Below are 22,190 nucleotides of genomic sequence, written 5' to 3'. Positions count from 1 at the left end.
TTCTCCACAGGGAAGAGGAGAAGTTCTACTGGGTGGTAGTGTCTGCTCCAGCAGCTCCATCAAATTCAGAGCTGTCCTTTTAGGTGAAATTACAGCCCTCCTTCGTTTTGCTGATCTTTCATCAGGTTTTCTTCCTCTCCCTAACCTCTCAGCGACCTATTCTCTCAGAGCATCTAAGAGCATTTATAGACCTCCTGTAACTCAGCAGAGCCTTTGAAGACTAGGATGTTAGACTGTGATTTTTTTTTTTTCCCTGCTGATTTTCCTCTAAGCCTTCCTCTCTGATTTTAGCCACGTTGTCTGCATGCTGCTTTCCTCTTTTGCACAGCCAGCTGTCAGAGACAAGGGACTCTTTGGAATCAGCTTGGAAGTAGAAGTTAGCTGGGATAAGCTTCCTGACAACAGTCTGCTGACTGATTTTTCAAAGTCATATTTTGCTGTGAGGACTGTTTTGAACTAAATTAGATTATCTGAGTGTGAAACAATCTAGCATGATCCTTGATGGATAGTCCGGTGCTGTGAGTTATAGAAGAGATATAACACTACCCAAAACTGTTATGTGTCTATGGTTTTCTATTCACTTGTAAGTGGTTGGTGTTTATTTACATGCAGGAAAACAAAACAATGCAAAAGTTCTGAGAAAAGGCACAAATGGAAAGATCCCAATGAGTAGTGTTTGTGAACTGCTTTCTAACACAACTGGCAAGGTCAAAAAAAATTACAGAAATCCGGGAGGAATTACAATGACACTTTTACCTCATATAAATTGAGGTAACACCTGACATGAAGACTGATAGGCTTCAGACTGCAGCATCTGTGTGTCTGGCACAGGGATGTGGTGCTGTAAGCAGAGCTGGGAGCCAGGACACCTGGTTCTGCACCCAGCCTCTCTCCTGCAGCCCTGAGGACATTGCTCACCCTCGTGCTGTGCTTTCTGCTCAGAACCTTGGCTGCTTCTTCTGCTCAGACTGCTGACTTCCCCCTACAGATGCTGCCCCCTCACATGACACAGTGGGGATTTGCTTCCTCATATAAGATTCCTGAAGTTCAGTAATGGCATCTGATGCTGAAGAAGTGCCACCCTTGTGTCACTTTGATTTGGGGATGAGTCAATCTTTGTAATATTCCATAGGGTCACAGCATAGCAGTTGGTGCCATCCCTGTTGCAGTGGAAGGAGTTGGGAAAGCAGAATGTTGTCAGGCTCCACATTGTCGCAAAGAGTGCCTGCCTCTGCCTAAGAGATGAGACCAGTAAAAAATTTCATGTTTTGTTTCCTATTCTCAATTAATAATGTTGCTCATAAAGTAACATCTACTCTCTTAGAAGTATTGTTTTAAAAGTTAGAGCACATGGCAAGTGACTCCCCAAGGCAATTGTTTTCTTCTTATAACATCTTAAATACATGTTCCTAGGTTTGTACTAAAATGAAGTAGAGAATTTACTCTAGACAAGTTGTTAGATAATGTGCATAAGATAATTACTATGAAAATTGCTATAACCAATACAGCTAAATATAAAGTTTGTGTCTTGCATTTGGTAATTTAAAAATATTTTTCCCCACTAGAGTTTATGACTCTGAATTAGAAGAATTAGATTCAGTTGAACAAAAAACCAAACAACAACCCAAAACCCCCACCCCAAACCTAATTGTATGCAGTTCTTGAAAAAAAAAATACAATAACAAAATTATTCTTTTTTTCTTAAATAAACTGTCATATTTGCTCAGTCTTGTAATATTTTTCAAAACTGCTAATACTGTAAAGTCAGTCTGACTTTTAAAGTAATGAAGGACCTGTGCTCCTGCAAAACATCATATGTAATTAGGAAAAATTAGAAACACACTGAGCACTGGTGAAAGCTGTGGAGTGAATCTCAGGAGCTTTTTCCTCATTCTTTCTAAAGTGCTGCAGTAGGTCTAGTTTCATCCAAGGTCCCTGGAGCCCACAGAATGTCACTGATAGGGAGTGTGGAACCAGCACCTGCACTGCATCAGTAACTCTGAGCAATGAGCAAGTTTACATCAGAATTAAATTTCTACTGATTGACAAACCCAGTGTATTAATTTTTATCTATTCAGAACATAGTCAAAGGCTTTCTTGGAACTGATGGTGAATTTATTAAGATTTGTAGCTGGCCTTTGTTTTTGCACCTGTATTCTAATTCCTAAAAATATTGGCTTTGTCTGTTGATTGCAGAAAAGATTGACTTTAAAAGTTGGCAATTGAAAAAATCTGTTATAGAGGAGAAAATGATATTCCTATCATTGCTTTGGGGGATAATTTGTGCTAAAAGTTTTCTGCGTTCTGTTGGGGGGCAGCAATCAGATTTATGGTAGTTATTTTTGCTCACTGCATCTTTCAGATATCCTGTTTAAAGTCTTCTCTGTTTAGACATCTGTCTTTGTCCCATTAACTTGATGAGTTTCAGTACTCCATTCATCCATTTCTGTCATAAACAGCCCCATGTCTCATTTTCCTGCTGTCTCCTATTCATGGGACACATCCTTATCTTCCAATTCTACTCCTTCTTACCTTAAATCTCACATGAAAATTATTTTAGGACTGCCCTAAGAAAGACATTAAGAAAGTAATAGCAATCTTTGTCTTAGCTCTGCCTTTAATTTCCTTTTTTTCTTTTATTTTGGACTAGATCCTCAACAGAGAAGGTCCAAGGACGGGAATGTTACTGTGTGGGAGAATTGGGAATGGGGGATGCATTAAAAGGCACTGTGGAGGTGCAAACACCTGGGCTGGCCTGAGATGCTGCAGGAGATGATGGAAGTAAGGTTACCTAGGAGGAGAGGAGCAGAGGCAGGGATTTGCCATCCTCTCATCCTCCTGGGGCCTGTGGCACAGTCGCTCAGAGTTCCATGGCTTTGCACAGGAAGATGTTACTCTAGGACTGAACTTTCCCCTCAGAACAGATGCTGGACACAAAGGCTCAGACTCCAAGGTCTGTCTGTGCTCTCTAAGATGTGCTGTTTTAACTGAGCCCTTTGTGCCAAGTCAAGCCTGGCAGTCTCCACCTTTCTGATCTTTATTGATGTTAAGTCATGCCCAAGGGGGATGTAAATCACATCAAGAAAAGCTCTGGGCTGAATTCTTCCGATGGGCTATCACTGCTAAATGATGAATCTGTTACATAAGCAGGAAAGCCCTGTGGGACAGAGGATGTTCAATGAAATTTGTACAGATAATCCATAAACACTGTCCTGCTGGGAAACAGAACAGAAAGCACTGCTGCTTTGGCCATGAAAGATCTGAGAAGAACATACCAAATCCTGTAATTAAATGATTCTTAGTGTTCCTAAATGTTATGTTCCATCTAGACAACTTAAATAGAGTTAACTAGAAGCTAATTTAAAAAGCCTTCTGCTTTCTTACAGTATATCTGTCTGATACTGACCATGGAGAGTTTATCTATTCACAGAACACCATGAATCACTCCCCTGTTTAAGAAAAAAATTGATTGCTGTTCTAATACTTATTGAACACCTATAACTGATGTTTAAATCTCTACAAGCTTGAGATAATTAAAATAATAAATCTCTCTCCCTATTTGACAAGACTGTTAGCAGAAATCAAAGATATAAATAATCTAGTGGAGCTATGAGACATTATTCTGCTGAATATTGTGATCATATTCTCATGGAAATTTCAGGGCTGATTCTACCATACTTATTTAAGCAGTGCTCCCATCAGGTGCTGCTGTTGTGAATAGGGTAGTGCTCAGTGAAGGTGCCAGGATCAGGACTCAGGACAGTACAACAGCAAGGACCTCCATAGCCTGGCCTTCCCCACAGGATTAAAGTCTCAGCAGTCAGATGTCCTTTCCTGTTATCTCCAAGATCTGGACACAGATCTCTTTTATCCTGTTCTTGGAGTTTGTTTTGCTTCAGTGAATTAATTGTAGTATATGTGGGCACCTGCATTTGCACTTTGCAGTGCTTGGCTGCCTCACAGGCTGGGAAATGTCAGCTTACACCTGGCTCATGGGCAGGGATGCGAGAAGGGACTCAGCTTCCATCTCCCTTCCTTCCTTTGCAGCAATGAACAGACACCTCCTGTGTCATTAGCAAAAGCTCCTGTGGTCTCCAGCCCTCAGGAGGGGCTGGCACAGCCCCAAGCTGCAGTTCTGTGCAGAAGAATTCAGCACTCACTGAGTCCAAGAGGAAGAGATTATTGTCCCAAAGCTTGGTGCCCCAGGACAGGGCAGTTGTGTGCCCTGGCCCAAGGCTTTTGCATTGTTGACTATTTTGTGAGCAATATCTGAATGGTTCTTGAAACACAGACTGAAACCATCTCTTGCTTCTTCCAGCTGAGTACCTGAAGGAGACCCCAAACCAAGGGGTCCTACAAAGACTCGTGATTGTGGTGAGGATTACTTTCTCTGAAAAGAGTTTCTGAAAAGGAGCTAGGCACCAAGATCAGCACAAATGCCAATGGGTTATCCGTGGCCTTGGATAAATCATGGGGGGGACTCTGACATACCCTGGGTTTGCTTTGTTGCCTGTTGGGGCAGCAGCAGTGGAGTTATCTGCCATGGCTCATTCCCCACTCCATTACCAGAGGGATATCAATCACTGTCACTGCACCAACAAAATTAGTGAGTTATCCTGCTGGGCACTGACAATGAAAGCACAGAACACTGCAAAGGCAGGAAGACACTATTTGTGTACATGGAGAGGAGTTCCTCTTGTTGCTTCTCTACCTGGGGTTTTGGAAATTGCTGGTTTCCAAAATTTTGTGTGAAGCCCATAAAGACAGCAGAGTAATGTAAATTATTCTCCCATCCAGACAACCCCTGGTTATTGAGCACATCTAAACCGAACTGACAAAAGCTGGGAGAAATGGACATCCATTGGGAAAATGAAAAAATGAAGAGTGATATTCATCCTAGAGGAACCTATAAAACTGCAACACTGTCTTTTTATAAAAGAGCTACAGAACTAGAGGTCTGGATTCACATAACAGGACTTGTATGACAATAACTAGACAAGAAACACAAAAACCCCTCAGCATCTAAAGAAAATCAGTGTTTTCATCTCACAACAGCCTTGTGGTAGCCTTGTGATTAGCTGTGGCATTCTCTTGTTCTCAGAGTAATGAGTATGTAAAACGGTGTTTTGTATACAATTTCTGGGCACCATGTCAGCTCTTTAGGATCACTTGAAAGGGAGATCAGTGGGAAGGATGCCATGGCAGTGACTAGAAAATAACTTTGGAAGTCTTTCTTGTTTCCTCTCTCCTTCAGCCTTCTCACACTCCCCCAAGAGCCCTGGCTGGCAGAGCAGGCACAGCATTGTGTTAAACATGAATTGTTAAACTTGAGGCAATGCCAGCCTGGGTGGGGTGAGGTGCTCACCCCAGAGCTGCAGTTGGGCATGTCCTTGTGCCCAGTCCCTGGCAGCACCTCTGTGCTCCTGTGGCTCTTTGCTTTGCTGTGTATTTGTTCTTTCAGGTGCTTTAATAGCACTGAAACTTGTGGTTTGGGGTTTTTTTTCCCTTTCCCTGTAGCTCTGCTAGCAAAAGAAACATACCAGCCTTTTGTTCATCACTTTTTTTCCCCTTCCATGGCAAATATTTATAAGTAAACCAATCAGTCATTGTCAAGGGAGCTCTAATGGTATGCTCCTGTGTGGATAATTATTACTTCCTTGTCAGCAAAAGGTTATAAAATTTTTCTTTTGGGAAAATGCAATAGAGACTTTTTTCCTGGCAGGCAAATACTGCACAAATGTTTTTCTCTGGATAATACAGCTGAAAAGCTCCTTGTAGGATTACCTGACATAAATGCTTCTGTTAGGCCGATTTCTGTGTCACTGAAAGACTGTTGACTCTTTTCCTAGGAGGAAAAAGAGCTTTCTATGGTTTCTTCCTACTGGGAAAACATTTTCCCTGGTTCTGTCAGGAAAATACAAATAAAAACCACCCCTGTTTTTTTTTTTTCTTTTAAATGCATCAGAATCTTGGATCAGAAAAGCTGTTAAATACATGATTAAATCTGTATTTACAGGGACAGATTCTTGCCTGCTCATCAAGGATTGCTCACCTAACCAGGTCCTTAAGTGCTGCAAGTACAAGCTTAGGAGTGAAGTTGAAAGGAATGATTTACTCTCTGACACTGGCAGCACTTCCAGCTGGCTTGGCTGGATGGACTTTATCCTGGAAACAGCTGTCTTGCATTGAATCAAGGCAAGTTATCTGACTGAAACATAGAATCACAGAGCTGTTTAGGCTGGGAAAGACCTTAAAGATCATTGAGTACAGCCAGTGAAAGAACACTAAACATGAAGGATACTTGAGGTACCCACGGCAGTCAGCCAAAGGGGGGCCCAGAAAAGTGTGTTGGTCCAGGGCAGTGTGCCTGTGCATGGTGGCTGCTGTCTCTGACACTTGTCTCAAGGCCTGGTTTTGTCTAAATTTATAGAAATATATTTTAGAAGGAGTGAGGGTGGTTTTTTTTGCTTTTTTGATTCTTCCATTTATTGCCAGTGATTCTGGGGAACGTTTCTAGCATTTCAGATACTTTTGACTATCAGCTATTGAGGGAAATGTTTGAGAATAGAGTAGACCTTCACTGCTGGCATGAATCAATGTGTGGTGCATGATGTGTGTACAGGAGTCAGAGAATGACACACTCTGGAAAATTATTGCTTTTCACCCTCTTAATTACTGCTGCTCTGAGGTCTAGGCTGATGTCTAAGTGCTGTTTCTCAGCTGCTTTATGTCCAAGACAGAGTAATATGATTCTGAGAATTAAGAGGAAATGGAAAATGATTTGTAGCTCAATAGGTCTAATTCAGCCTCATCCCTTTCTGTCAGTCTGTCCCCTCCTGCAGATGGGGGTGGCATCTCTGTGCTCCCAGCAGAGCTGAACAGCAGGGGCTGCTCTGGGAGATGGCTGCACAGCTGGACTCACCAAACTTGACATCGATCTCTACAAAATCTTGGGTGTGACTTTGTGAAAGCTGCAGTCAAAGGTGCTGCAGTCTGATCCTGGTGCTCAGCAGAGCTGTGGCTGTCCCAGAGGAAGGGTAGAACTTGCTGCTTGCTCTCTTCAGTGTGATGGAATTGGGCAAACGCTGAAGCCCCTGGAGCTCGCCTAGGGCAAAGGTAACACCCCCACTAGCTGGGCAGTTTCCTGGAAAAGCAGACAAAGCTGCTTGTTTAACAGAATTGGGCCCTCATGTAAGGAACAGATTTCTCTGTGCTCTCAAACAATTTTTTGTTAGTTGATTCAGAGAGGAGGAGGAAGTGCTGGAATGGTGATCTTTGGGCTGAACCACGAGCAGAGATGGAGCATGCACAATCAGAGGGCATTTGGCTGAGCAGAGCCAGCAGGATTCCTGAGCTGCTGAGCACATGCAGTGAAGACAATTTATACACCTGAAAATTAAGTGGAAAAATTAGCCTTTAAAGAAGCAGCACACTAGGGAGAGTGAGGAAGGTTGATGGACTCATGTTGCTTTCCTGAGATTACCACAAAATAAAACCCCCAGAGGCACTGGTGCTGCAGGGGCTGAGGCTGTTGAAGCAAATGCTTTTGAGGGAAAATACACTGTTGGTGCAAAACATTAGTTTGGTTTTCAGAGTGACCATGAGGTAAAGAGGTAGCACAAGGACGCCTGATGGGCAGAGGGACTGGGAAAAGGACATTGGAATTCCTATTTGTCAACTCTTGCTCTATCCCCAAAACTTAGAATGAGTATAAACTTCTTCCAGACTCTGAAGTTCTCCCCCTTCTAAGAGCTGGCCCCTCTCTCTGACTTTCTCACTAGAAATACCTCCCTGCAGACAGTATAAAGTTTGCCTATGAATCTCTGACATCTTTACTTGATTGTCCTCCCCCAGCCAGCAGTGGCATATATGAACTCCATCACATTTGGGTAGTTGTAAATGAATAAAATTGAACTTGGAGGAGGGAAAAATATATCTACTAAATTTCAAGCAAATGGCGAATCCAAAATAAAGTATCTTCCCAGGGTTTAAGCCTTTATTCTATTGATGGGAAATGTCTGTGTGTCAAAACAGCCTGACTCCCTGGCCACCAAACCACAGGGTCACATTTCCCTTGCCTGTGTGTGACAACCCCCCTTTTCAGAGCTAATCTGCCACTTGAAATGAACTTCTTTAAGGTATTGGCAGGTCCTAACTTATTTTTGGAAGACACTTGCAGTTTTCACATATTTCTTTCCAGCAGCAGATGGCAGCAATTTTCTTAGTCCTAATCTGATAAGATCTGTGTGCTGGTTAATGTAAATTACTATATTTCAAAAGGTAAAGCCTTCAGTTGCCCTTTTCAGCAGATAGTAACTAAGCTATCATCCCTGCTGTCCTGCAGGCAGTGCAGTGCTGGCAGTGGCAGACAGTGTCTCCCAGGATGTCTGTGCTGGAGAGGCAGCAGGGCACCAACCAACCTGGCCCCCTGGATCAGCCTCAGCCATCCCTGGGGTTATTCTTTGGGGATAAAAGAGATATGGGAAAATGCGGGCCCACATCCTCACCCTCGTCGGGGAGGGGAAGTGAAAAGCTTGGAAATAATGAAGTGCAAAAATGCTGTGATGAATTGACTAGTTAAAGTCTGAAGAAAATGAAAAGAGCAGAGATGCTTTGGCTCAGAAATAATCAATCTGTGCATATTGCTCTAAACTGAGTTTTTCTCTTTGTGCAGGCTGTACATTTTTTTCCAGAAAAGGGTCATTAGGAGACTCACTTTAAAATTAAATGTTTGTGATCAGTATAAAGGTTTGCAACAAGAGACAGAAAGTGTGAGAAATGGATTGAGCAACATTATTATATGAAGCTAAAATATAATGACATCTGTTATGTGAGCATGGAATAATGTTGAAATTAGGGAAGCTTCATCAACTTGATCTCCAGTGGACAGAGAGAAAACTGATTTTAATGACTGTTTTAAACTAACATTTGGTGAAATAAATTTTAATGCATTTGTTCTAAACCAGAATTAACTGCAGTGCCATGTCTTTTTCACAGCTCAAACACTGCTTCTGTTTAGCTGTTTCTCTATCTTTTCTATCTCCCAAAGTCTACAGGAAGCTGGGATTTTTAAAGCTTATCATCCATTTTGGAATGACTGATAAATATATCCCTTACTCCTGCTTTTGATGATGTGTATGGTAGACTTAGTTGTGTTGTGGGAAATGCAAGTACAAGACGAAGAATCTGACAAATTTGTGATGGGGTAATTGTGTTAAAACCATATTAAGCCCTGTTCATCTTGAAACACTGCAGGAATTATTGTTACCTGTAGTTTTGCAGTCACCTGTGTTTCATTTCACACTGTGTGTTCAAACCCACCTGCTATTTCATAATTAAAAATATGCCTGTGGTATAAAACAGGCGGGTGAAGGAGACTGACATGCCCAAAATCAGAAAAGCAGTTAGGGCTGGGCATGGGGTAAGAGAAACATCCTTGAATAACCTGGGCACCGTCATAATTTAAATAATTGTGGATGCTGACCTATTTAGGAAGCAAAGTAAAACCTTTTCCTTAATCATCAAAGAAAATTTGGTGTAACGTGTGAGCTTGTTGGAACTGGTAAAAATTCCTCATTCTTGCCTGCACCTTGGGTAAGTGACTAGTTAACATTATGCCTTTAACCAAAGACAAATAATCAAGGTCTGACTACCTTGGTTCACTACAAGATCCCTTTAATGCCTCAAGGAGCTCTCCCAGCTGTGTTTCTGCTCTTTTCCTCTGCCTGCTCTTGTCCCTAAGTGTACTCCAAGGGCAAGAGTGCTTGTGGGACTGGTGCTTGTGTATTGTTGAAGATGTTTGTCCACTTTTACATGCTCCTTTTTGACATTTTCCTGTTTTCCCTGCTAAAAAGAACATACACACAATGAGCAGAGCTGTTGTAGAGCCACCTTCATGGCTGTTTAACAACATCCTGCCTGTTCCTGTGGCAGCAGGGCCATTTCACACACTCCCTGGCAGGAAAATGCAGGCAAACAAACGTGCAAACAAACGTGCCTGTCCTTTCCAGGGGCTCTTGCAGGGTGTCCAGCGCAGAGCAGGGGGGTGAGCAGGAGGCACAGGGCAAAAGGGCTGGTTCAGGAGGAGCAGGGTGGGAAGATGCAAAGCAGGAACCTCTGCCAGGGAGGAGAGGGATGAGCTCAGGCACTGACATGGCTTGTGCTGGCAGCCACAGCTGGGGACAGCAGAAAGCAGCAGAGGTTGTGAGCATCAGGTTTGGTGTCCAAGTCAATGAGGTGTTTCAATTTTTACATTATAATTGAGATTCAGATCTTTTATTTATCTGCTTGATGCTTTTGAAATGTTCTCTCCTTGATGACATTGCTGATATAAGCACTTAAATTTTCTGGAAACAGGCCATTTTATAGCCAATACCTTCTCCCCAGGGCCTGGATTGGAGTGATTTTGGTCAGTGAAATGCTTCATGCTTTAAAATGATGGCTACATGTGACAGGGGGTCTGTGCTTGTGTTCTCCATGGCTGGTCCTTGGAGTACTGAGATTTTCTACCCCTCCTACTGCCAGCAGTGCAGCTCTCTGCTATATGATGGCCTAATTTTTGACCACATGCAGATGCTGTGAAGGGTTTGTTTGTAGCTTTGTGGCAAATGTTTTACAGGGATCTGTGACAGCAGGGACCATCTCCCTTTGCAGAGGATGAAATGAAAGTGCTCTTGTTATCAAACACACACCATGCTCTCACTGAGTGCAGGCTGCATCTGCTGGGACATCAAAAGGTGGTGGGTTTGCATTAGACAAGTAAACTTGCAGTAGGAATTCTCCCTCTCTAAGATCCTGCATCCCCCACGATGCAATCCTTTGGGCAAGGACTGTCTTGTACTACAAGGCTCTGTAGCTTATCACAATAGGACTCTCAGCTGATGCCTCTAGATATAAATATGAAATAAATATTAATAACAAGACAGCCTCCCTGCTTACTATATTCCTGTTTCCAGCCTTCTTACTGATCATCTATGGCTGGAGAAATGGATGCAAAATCATCTTATAAATAAGGCTGAGCTGAAAGTGCAAGGGGGCCAAAAAGGGCAACTGAAATAATTACAGGCATAAGGGGGCTTTGATTTGAGACAATATTAGGCAAGATAAAACCCATTTAATTCTCAGAGTTATGAACGAAAGTAATAATAAACTAATTCTCAGGCTAATAAACAAAAGTATGAGGGAAGGATGTATAATATTGAATGGCACAGAGAAGGTCAGCAGGGCTATTCCTCACTGTGTGTTGGCAGTGTATGAAAGGAAAGCCCACGGAAACTTAAAGGTGACAGGCTTGAAACAGATAAATGAGTTATTTTTATGCAGTGCAAAACTTCATCTGTAAATTTCAATTCCACAAGATATTGTGTTGTTATGAGATACCCTTAAATACAGAACGGGTGAGTTTTTTACCCACCACTCTTATTAGAGCTATTCAGTTCATTTAAAAGGAATTGATCTTCATCTTTTAGCTAGAAATCAGAGGTGGCTGTTTCAGGAGCAAGCAATTTGCTTCAAAAAGTCTTATAAAACGTGAACTGAAGACTGTATCAAGAACAACATTTAATGTTCAGAACTACATATCTTACCCTTATTTCTGCTAAGAGGTGCTAGGTAGGGTAAAGGAGGGTGAGCCCTGTTGAACCATGTTTTCTGAAGTGACTCTGCAAGCTTAGAAATACTGAATTCACAATTGATTTTTTTGTACTTTCTGTGGAATCAGCTTGAGAAAGCAAGCTCCCTGTTTTGTTATGGTATAGCAACATTTTAACTCATTTTATCAGAGGAGGTTGTGCCTAACTAAACCTTGTTCCTAAGTCTTTATTCTGGGGGTCAAAACCATTAACACACCTGGTGAATTTTTTTTCTGGAGTGTTTGGTACAAAATTATTTCCAGTCACACAATGTCTTTGTGGCTGACAAAATGCAAATAATGATCCAGTGATACTCACTGTAATCTAGCAGTTTATCTAATTTCATCCCATAATACAATTAAATCTGAGGTGATGATCCCTGAATTGGGCACTTGATAAGGCAAAAAGTTTGTCTTCTCAGACAGGTTTTGGATGGATGCAATAAAACAGAATCTTTTCTGTCTCTGGAGATTTCTGATGCAGTTACAGAAATCCATGTTTAAACCAGTAAAGAATGTGTCCTCTGGCTTATTTTGAGTGAAGAGTCTAAATGCAATACTAGTGGAGTGCCTACTTCTAAAACTATTATAGAGAGAAATTTTTCTCAATGAAATATCTTCAGTCTCAGAGAAACCTGTGAATAGAAAGCTTTTTTTTTTTTTTTAAGCTTTTTACTTTCTTTTTTTAAAGGGGGAAATAGTGCCATAGGTGTTTAGGAGAAGAAAAGGACCAGATCAAGAGGAGGAAGGTAAAATGTCAGATACCTCAACCAATCCTTTTCAGTACCAAACATGGGGATCTATTCAATACAAAAGGAATAACTCTGGTGTTTGTTTTACAAACAGCTAGTTTACACAGGGGAGGAGCCAAGGAGTTCAATGTGCTGGCATTTCTGGCCATTTTCAAATTTTCAAATGCAGCTGAACACTGAATTTTGATAATTGGCCTCACTAACATTCTTACTAAATACAAATTAAGTCATTCAAAGGACTTGGGTTTGCACCTAATTATTAAAGACACTGAATTAGATACCAGTTTTCACTCACAGTTGTGAACCTTTTGCTACACACGAGTCATGTCACCCAGAAAAGCCATCACAGAGTATTCATCTAATCCATCTGGTAGTGCAAATAGTGGAAGGACTCAAAATAACAAGAAAATTGTTTACCTTTCTGAATAGGATATGAAATTACTTTCTTGCCTCTTTATAGCAGCTCAAACATTTGCACAAACTTGTTAAGCTGCTTAGAGAGAAGATTATTTGTGCAGGTAATGCTTCTTTCAGTAAGTTAAGCTGCAAGCAAAACAGATGCTTGACTTCATGAAATTTGGAGAAATTGCCTCTGGGAGAAATTTAAATAAATTAATAGGGAGCTTCTGCTCTCCTTCCTTCTCTGTCTTTATTTTATTCCCTCTCTGTGAAGATGGGTCTGTGCAATACTCACAAGGAAGTTAGTTAATTATGTAAAGCTGCACCAGGTAAATGTTATTTACAGATGGCTAAAAAACTTTGTATTACACTCATTTGCCAAGAATAACCTCCCTCATTTCACAGCTGGTGGAGAGGTGTTTTTAATTGTCATTAAGGTAAGCTGCAGATTGTATTTCTGCTGCATATTTTTACCCAATTTGACTGTTCTCTTTCTTTGCATTTTTTAATTGTAGCCCTGCAGGCACTGTGCGCATAATTGAAGTAACCAATCTGTTTTTGTTTATCTATGTTTTCCATTAATTAGATATGTGGAATCTAAATTTCCTCCTGCAAAACCAGAGGTGACAGGCTAAGGGACCAAGTCTGCGTTTCCTCACCAGGCGGCACTGCTGGTGCAGTTGGAGCAGATTCCAGAGCAGGACACAGCAGTGTTGGCAGTCTGGGCTGGACAGGGAGTGGAGGGGGAGCAGGTGGCTCTGGGTGGGATGTGAGAGGCCTCTGCCCTCCCTGGGGATGAGGCTGAGCCTCCCTGGACCATGGGTTTGCTGCAGGACAGGTGTTCACGTCCAAGGACCGGGGGAGCTGCAGCCTCGGCCCTGGGCACAGTGAATTGGTGCCCCAGGAATTTCACCTCCTGCCTGACCTGGGCTCACAGCAGTGCTCATGTGGCTCCTGGATACTTTCCTGTACCCAAATTTCCTTTTTCCCACTGCTGACCCAGCGGCTCAAAACTTCACTTTTATAAATAACCAAGGTTCACCCCATAGCCTGACCCATGGCAGCACAGCTAAGACCTAAAGCTGCTGCTATTTGTTGGGGCATCTCAGTGGTTCTCATAAAATTTTGTTTAGAAATGGCCCAGCTCTGCAGTGCTCACATATTCATAACAGGCTACTGATCAGCTGTCAGGTTTAGCCCAGAACTGGAGAATTTGGCAAGAGTGAAGTTCTTGGGAAGAAATTGATCTTCATGTAACAGGCAATGGCAAACTATTTTCAGCCTGCCCACAAATGACCATTAAGAGGAGAGGGAGTAGCCTCAGTTCTGGGTGTGCAGAATGGCAGGTCCATGGAGAATTCCACAGAGGAATGGGTCAGTAAAAACAAAGCTCTAATGTAAATCCAGAGGCAATCATCAGGGAAAATCTTTGGAGCTAAAAGCAACTTATTGCTGATTTTTGAGGTTCTTCTGACACTTTGTTATGGATTGACAACATTTTCCTATGTGCTTTGTGAGCTCAGGGTTTGCTGGTTTGTACTCAAAAGGATGAATAAGTGCTTCTTTGAAGCTAATGGCCTCTTTTGCCTGTATATCCATGCCATAATTCCAGCACAATCCTCTAAGAGCCTCCCTGATGTCAGACTGGCCTTGTACACACATTAATGACTTATCAGGTAGTAACTCCCTGCCCAGCCCACACCTTTTCCCTCTTGCCTCCCCTCTTTTGCTCAGTCATTTTTCTTTGCTTGTTGCTTGCCTGCAGTGATGGGTGTGTGCCCTTTTCCTCACTTGGAGTCTGGCAGTAAATCATTTGTCTGCTTTTGAGTTTTTTTTTTCTTTTTACATTCTGGAGCAGCTGCTCTGATTATTTTAAAGCAGAAAAAAAGACCAATAAATGGGGAGAATCCTGAAGGTAAGTACTTCAGTGAGGACTAAATGTCAAGGTACAGTACACATAGAAGCTTTTACAGTGACTATTTAAAAACTGTTATCTGCTGTATATTTTAAAGGCAGGACATAATTCAGACGCCTGATTGACTGCCCTTGAACGCTGATTCTTGCTCTATAACTTTTATTTTTCAGAAACCTTGATTTAAGAACGTTTTGAAGGCATCATATACTGCATTCCTGACCCTTAGTGGATTACTTGACTGCCTTAGCTGCACCAGCTTTGTGGAGAAAATATGGCAGAAGAAGCAATGTTAAACTCTGTCAGAGCAGAAGTGGAAAAGTCACCTCTGTAAATTCAGGATTGCTTAAGAATTGTATTCCCTCTTCACCTGGAAGTACAAGAGGTGCCCTGGCCCTGGGCAGTTCAGGAGGTTTGATGGAGATGAAGGCTGGAGAGCACGAGCAGTGTGCCTGCGTGGAGAGGAGATGCCTGTGTACTTCTCTTCCACCTGTTTTTGACAGGGAATATTAATACTCCAAACAGAAATTAAGCAAGTAGTTTCAGCAAGTATGTTTTGTTTCCTTTAAGACAGGGTACAGCTGTAATGTGCTCTGTATTTCCAAGTACTGGCATTTTTACATAGGTAAGAAATATTCAAGTCTGAAATACACTTGACAGCTTCTTGCAGAAACTCAAGCCAATTTTGGAATATTACCATGTTATCTCAAGCCAAAAGCATTGGCAATCAAAGGTGTTTTTAAAGCCATTAGCTCCAGTTTCATTCACTTGTTTTAGTTTTTTCTCTTTGATAACATGTTGTTTTTGAGGAAATGAACTCACTGACAGTTTGGAGAGCAGGACTGGCTCAGGCATAGTGAGAAAAACCACAACACCACTGTTTAGTCTTTGAGTCTGAAATTAAATCATATCCCTTTATTTCCAGAAATGTTTCTCTTCACAGATGTACTGGGAGAGGGTAATTCAGTGCCTTGAAATGTATGGACAGCTGATGATGACAAAGCCTGAAACAAATGTCCTGAAAGGAGTTTATTATCAGGCATTAAAACAGGTAAGGCTGTAAAAAAAATATATTTTAGCTGCCAAATATGTATTTGACTCCTACCAGTATATTGGACTTCTTTTTTTACTTTTAAAAAAATCCTGTTTATAGGACATGCTCACTGGTGCTTAAAGAGACATGGAAACACTGACACCAGAACTGAATTACTGATGGGCTGAACTGGAGGACCACTTGAACAGGAGATGCTGGAGCAGCCTGCCAGGTGAGTGGGTGGATGTGCAGGTGTGCAAGTGCAGAGCGCCTTGGTCCTGCCAAACATAATTCTCGTGTGCACCCCTAGAAAAATAAAGCAATGCCCCTTCTGCCAAACACTCTGCTGCATAAAAGCTCAAGGATCTTCACCCTCATGGTGAAGTGAGGGCTTGAGGAGGGGTCTTGGCACATGAGCCCCTTTGCCATGGCCTCAGAGGAGCCATCCAGGCTCCTGCAGTTCTGGCCCCAGCCCTGCACACCTGGAGCTTGGCAGGAGCTGTGCCAGGGCCCAGCAGGGCTCATTTCACCTGCCTGGCACCCCTGGCAGCCCCTGTGGGTGTGCAGGGCCAGGGAGGACCCTTGTGAGGCATAATGGCAACAGGAAATTCTCCTTTTCTACGTGACAGGCCAGCCTGGTGCTTCTGCTTGAGTCCAAACCCAGTTGTCTTCTTGGGAAGTGAAAGAATCAGACTGCAGAATTTAACCTTGAGCTTTACATTTTAGTAATGGAGCTGGTCAGCTTCAGAAAGAGACACCTGTTCAATATGGGATTGGGGTATGCAGGTTTAATACACAATTTATCTGTCTGTGAACAGGGATGTAAAACAACACTTAAAGCTGATCATTATTATTTTTTCCACATACCTCCCCTGCCCTGAAACTCCATTTCATTTTCATCTGAAACAACATTTTTCTTCTCCTTTTGTCACATGACCTGGAAAATCCATTATTCAACCAAATATAATCTATTCCAAATATGTGTAACTTCTGTCCAGAAAAGTAATTTAGGCTTTTGTGCCATCAGTCCAGAGTTTGACCATTTCTGGTACTTTTCCTTTCATACTTATGATTTGCTGTGTTCTGCAGCCTGAAATATGATAATCTGGGCAGAACAGAAATGCAAAATAGGATAATTTTTACAACCAGATTTAAAACTTCTGTTTTGTGCTACAAACACAAAAAAGTAAAAAAAAAAGAAGTGCTGTACTAATTTCCTCTTTTCTAGAAGCAAAATGAAGAGGGGAAAAGAATTCTGTAACAGAAAAACGTAAATCAACATCAGTATTTGTCGATTTCTAGGTTTTATTTTCTTTTGGTTTTTAAGCTAGGATTTTCAATCCATTCACATGCAGAAATTTGCATTTTATGAGAACAAAATGTGATGAGATCATTTTAGGTAACTTACCTCTTTTTCCTCAGTTTGTGGCATGTAAAACCAACCATGCTTGTCATTGTCTCAGTAATTTCTCATAACTGAAGTTAAAATATATTCTAAGTTTGCACCAAATGCGCTGTTCCAAGATGTGTTGGCCAAACTCTGTATTGCAGTGGGATTTCTGCAATTATGATTAGATACAAACAAAAATGATGCCTGGAATATCACTGAATGCAACATCGATTAGTTTCGCTCAATCCCACAAGAGGTTAGGAGAAGCACAACTTGCATTGTGTCTCTGTAGCTCTGCCACTGCCAACCACAGTTGTGCTGGCAGATCAGCACCATGAAAAGGGGATGAAGGGAGGAGAAGCAAGGAGCTGATGGAGAACTTTTATATTACTGGGTGCTGATGTGCTTTAGGATGTTGTTGGTGCTCACCAGAATTCTCAGAGCTGCTGAATTCATTGTATAGCTGCATCCCATGCAGAGGACAGAAATCACCAGTACAAGAGTTTGTGTGTGCTTTTACTCCTCCCCATGTTTATTTTAGTTGGTTATTGGTTCTCCCACCAAAATGTGAAATAAACAGGCAAAGGCAGCATTTGTCTTAGTTGTGCCTGAGAAATTCCCAACGGCAAACAGAAGATTAGTTCCACTATCTATCAGTGGATTTTACATCTCTGCTCCACAAACTATTCTGCACATGAAAAAAGGCTCCTTATTTGAGCAGTTTCCCTAGCAAGCTGTTTGCTGGATTAAGGCAAAATTAGGATTTGTGTCTGATTTTAATTAATCCCAAACAGGGATTCCCTTTCTGCTGTTGACCACTCAAGAGAAACAGGTAAATAGTCAATATGTTATCTCCTTTTGCTGTTCTACAGAAATATAATGACTACTGCAGGAAGAAGTTACCTGTGCTGTAAAGCTGTCGTGTTTTTCTTTGGGGAAGGAAATTCTTATTTTCCTATCCATATACCTATGCAGAACAGTTACTCTTCTTACACTCTCTACACGCAAAATGCTTAATAATTTTATCTTCAGCTTTCAAACATAAAAGTGAGAAAGTTACCCTATTCCAAACTGAACTACTTGTGTATGTTGTTGGTATCAAATAAGATTACTCCTTGGAAGATACTGCATTTATCTTTCACTTGAAATATCCCAGGAGAATGTCAGATGCAAAATGAATTTTGAAATCTTGGCATTTACTGCTGCTTTATACTCTATGTGTGCAACTTCAGTCAAGCGCAGTGACATTATTGTGTGAGTCCCTCCAACTGAAGGAATTGGCACTCCAATAACAATCCCTCTTTGCAGAGCTGAATGGGAAATGTGTTACTACTCCTGAAAAGTGGTGATCAGAATCATGGCTGCTACCAGCCAGGCAGGATTCTTTCCTTGTCAGCTTATTCCTTCCTGTAGCTAATCCCTCATCCAGCATTGTCCAGCTGTTGATGTCCTCCTCCCTTCACAACAGGCACTCTTTGTTTTGGCTTTTGTCCCGTGTAAATGCAGCCCTGCCCAGTCCCACTGTGATGAGCTGCTGCAGCATCAGCATTTCCCTTGCTCAGTGCTTCCACCTCTCCCTGCTCCAGGGACGTGGGTGCTGCTGGCAGAGCACAGGGCAGCAGGACACACAGGGGCTGGAGATGGTGGAGGCAGCCTGGGGGATATCCTGGGGGATATCCTTTCACCTGGCCTGAGGCAGGCTGCAATGGGCTTATCTATTGGCTTTGCATCACTGCTAAAATTCATGGCTGGGAAGAGTTGATGGTGTTTCCAGAGATGGACTTAGCTTTCACGGGGTGTCTTGTGAGCAGGAGCACATACACAAACACACACACATGCATAATTTTCATGTGTGGCCATATTTCCCAAAGATCAGACCTGAATCTGCGCTGCTATAAACGAAAGACTAGACATAAAGTCAATAAATGTGACTGCACAACTGTAAATCCTCTCATCCTGTCATCTTCCCATTCAGGCAAGAAAGATGTGAGAGAATTGTGTAGACTCAGAGGTTCGTGGCAAGGCTGGGGCTCTCCTGATCATGGCATAGAGGATGGCTCCTTCTGGAAGGAGCTGTTGGTGGTAAAGCTCATAAGGGCAACTCACATCCGCTGAATGACCTTCCTCCTGCTGGAGGCTGCTCTCTGTACCCCAGCAAGCTGCTCAGGTGGAAGCTCTTTAATTTCTGCTGTGTGAAGTCAAACCAAACCTTTCCTATTTGACTGAAGAGGAGCAGAATGCAACACAGGAAAGCAGCAGATCCATCAGTCCTTGGTGGGTGAAAAAAGAGCAGCTGGGAGAGCAGCCTCAGCTGGTGGCTGTCTGGTGAGGATGTTTGGCTACAATCTAATTGTAATGGATGTGGGTGAGTCCACACATACATTGATTTAAATTAAGAAAGTCTACCTGACTCTCTCAAAGCTAACTGAAGTCAGTGGAAAACAGTCCTTTTCCCTGAATTCTCTGATGTTGAGTTAAAGCCCTGGAATTCTACCTCATGAAATGATTTGGTTGGCAGAAAAAAAGAAGAAATTTAGTAAATCAAGGATTGGAGAACTAAATTTGAAATGATGCATTTGATTCCTGGCTCTTCACAGATTTACTGCTTGGCATTGCTCAAATTCACTGGTGTTTTTTGTCATCCCTTCCTAGTATGGACAGATATGACAGTGAGAATAATTCTTCTCTCTCCCATTTTTATTGAGGTCAACTCTCTCTGCTTTCAGTGTGTCTACAGCACAGTGCACCTGGGAGGTCTTGGCTGGGGTCCCTGACCTGCTCTACCAGACATGAAAAAACAACAACAGAGGTCAGAAACAAAGGCCAAAGCAGGTCTCTTTACTCTTTAGTGGTCCATCAGAAACAAGTGTAGGGCTTGGTGCATGGCAGGCTGCTCCTACAGCTCTGGTCTCTTCTGGTCTGTACTCAACTCCATGAATACCATATTCCTCTTTGCCTTCCTACATTACTTTGCACAATAGGTTGAGAAAACATCAGAATAAGGGAAACAAAGTTACTTTAAAAAATAAATTATCAGTCAGTTATATGTTCCCCTACTTTTAAATGAATAATACATACACTCATATAGTGAGCATAATAATTTATGTTTTTTGACTTGGTATAAAATGCTGAAGAATGTCTAGTGATACCACTTTAAGTATAATTCCAAAATATTGATAAATGCAGCTTCACCTAACTGTATGTTTCAAAGTTCATGGGATGTTTTATTTCTAAGCTTTAAATCTTTTAATTCAACTAAAAAGTGACTTTAGTAAGCGACTTGATATATAATGAAAAAATAGCACTCTTCCACTGTAATCATGCCAGGAGAAGTGAAAAGTAGCGAAGTGTCAGAGGTTATGAATTGCAGTAAAGGTATCAGTGTCTTGGTCAAGTCAGTGTCCCCTGGACAAGCGAGGTCTCCTGGCAATATTTTGTGTCTTTCAAATTATTTAAAATAATTATACAAATGTTTATGGATCTTTGTCACATTCCTGCTCTACAATAATTTTGTTCATTTACTGTATGTAAGAATACCTTGAGTGTGCCTGAGTCCTCCCCACATCTGGGACTGGGAAAAGTCACTGTGCTTGGTTGTTCTTGGCCTTGCAGGTCAATGTGGCTGAACATTGTCTCCTTGAGCCTATAGAGGCTTTAAAGGTGGTTACACTCAGAGAAATGCCTGAGAATGTTGCTACTTTTGTTATCCCTGTTTGGTATCTAGTTCAGATTTGCTTTGCCTGTAGGTAACAAGGTAATGTTTCTAATTGTCAGCTCTGCATATGTGACAATGACCCAAAAGCAGAGCCAAGTATTTTCTTGACTTTGACAATAATTGCGAAGATGCTGATGCATAGCTGAGGTGAGCAGCGTGCAATTGAGCAGGATCTGGCTTTTCTCATCTCTTCTGGCTTGAGGGCAGGGTGATGAGGGGATGCTCATTTCACTGGTGAGGGTCTCCTGAGGAAGATGCTTTTCTATGGCTGGCTCGTGTTTAGGTTTTAAGCTTCTCACTGCTGCGTTGCTCAGTGTTTGCAGTGGTCCTGGGCACATTGCATGCCCTGTGACACAGCACCAGTCAAGCCAAGCAGTGGCACTGTAAAGTCCTGAGGTGCCACTTACAGAAATTTGTCCCATGATTTTTCTGCCTTTATCTCATTACTTGACCATACTGTGTTCTCCTCTGAATCTGAGTAAAATGCTGTAGATTGCAGTCTACATGGAGCTATTCCAAGATATTTAAAAGTGAATAAAAATCAGCACAGGGAAACTAAAAATAACACTACCATTCTTTGGAAAGCATGAATGTGCCATGACAGAAGCAGAGTTAGGGAGGAGAAATGTAGTCTGGTCCAGTTAAAGGCAGTCTGGTAAAATGCATGCTAATGATGGTGTGAAAAAGCAAAGTGGGTTTGAAAGATGCTGAAACCCCCGGGGCGAGCTGTCCCTCTGTTGCACTGAAACTTCTGTGGGTTCTGTGGGCAGCCTTAGGACAGGGTGGCACTGCTGGGGCAGGGGAAAGGGCCCCTGGTGATTCTCTGAGTGTCAATGTTTGCCTGTGAACCTCAGAGAGCTGCAGCTCTCACTCCAGTGTGTGCTGGTACTGGGCACTGCCTGCAGGAGCGACAGTTCTGCCTTTTGTGCCCTGCCTAGGGTTAGGGTGAGAGTTGCACCTGCACCCTGCTGCTGCAAAAGGTGTGCCAAGGGGATCACAAAACGGCAAAAACGTGGCTTCCTCCACAGCTTTTTCCTTGGAACCAGCCTTAGCCCAAGACTGCTTTTACTGCTTAGAGTTAAAGTTACACCTAGGGTCAGGGATTTGAAAACCACAAAGCTCAGAGCTCCAGGCACACTGCAGCTGCAAAACACATCCCAAGGAGAACACAAAACTGCCAATACTTGGCTTCCTCCACAGCCTTCTCCTTTGAACCAGCCTTAGCTGTAGGCTGCTTTTACTGCTCTCCCTAGTGTTAGGGTTACACCCGTTCTGCTCTGCGCCATGTCCCCCGGTAAGGCACCGACCCCTTCTCAACGTTTTGCTACCGCTCCATCTATCCATCTGTTCGCTACACCTT

At 42.3% G+C, this 22,190-nt stretch overlaps 1 long non-coding RNA gene across 1 annotated transcript in view; it reads left to right on the top strand.

Annotated features, from left to right (window-relative positions):
- Positions 1-17,785, top strand: part of LOC132080139 (uncharacterized) — a 34,720-nt gene extending 16,935 nt beyond the window's left edge. The window contains exons 2-5 of the long non-coding RNA XR_009419502.1: positions 14,866-15,317; positions 15,636-15,743; positions 15,846-15,957; positions 16,355-17,785. This is a non-coding gene — a long non-coding RNA (uncharacterized LOC132080139). The remainder of the gene's footprint in view (positions 1-14,865; positions 15,318-15,635; positions 15,744-15,845; positions 15,958-16,354) is intronic.
- The last annotated feature ends 4,405 nt before the right edge of the window (positions 17,786-22,190 follow it).

Source organism: Ammospiza nelsoni, chromosome 15 (genome assembly GCF_027579445.1).
Source record: "Ammospiza nelsoni isolate bAmmNel1 chromosome 15, bAmmNel1.pri, whole genome shotgun sequence".
Classification (NCBI taxonomy): domain Eukaryota; kingdom Metazoa; phylum Chordata; class Aves; order Passeriformes; family Passerellidae; genus Ammospiza; species Ammospiza nelsoni.
Note: the sequence above shows the minus strand (reverse complement) of the source record. Positions and strands in the feature narration are given on the sequence as shown.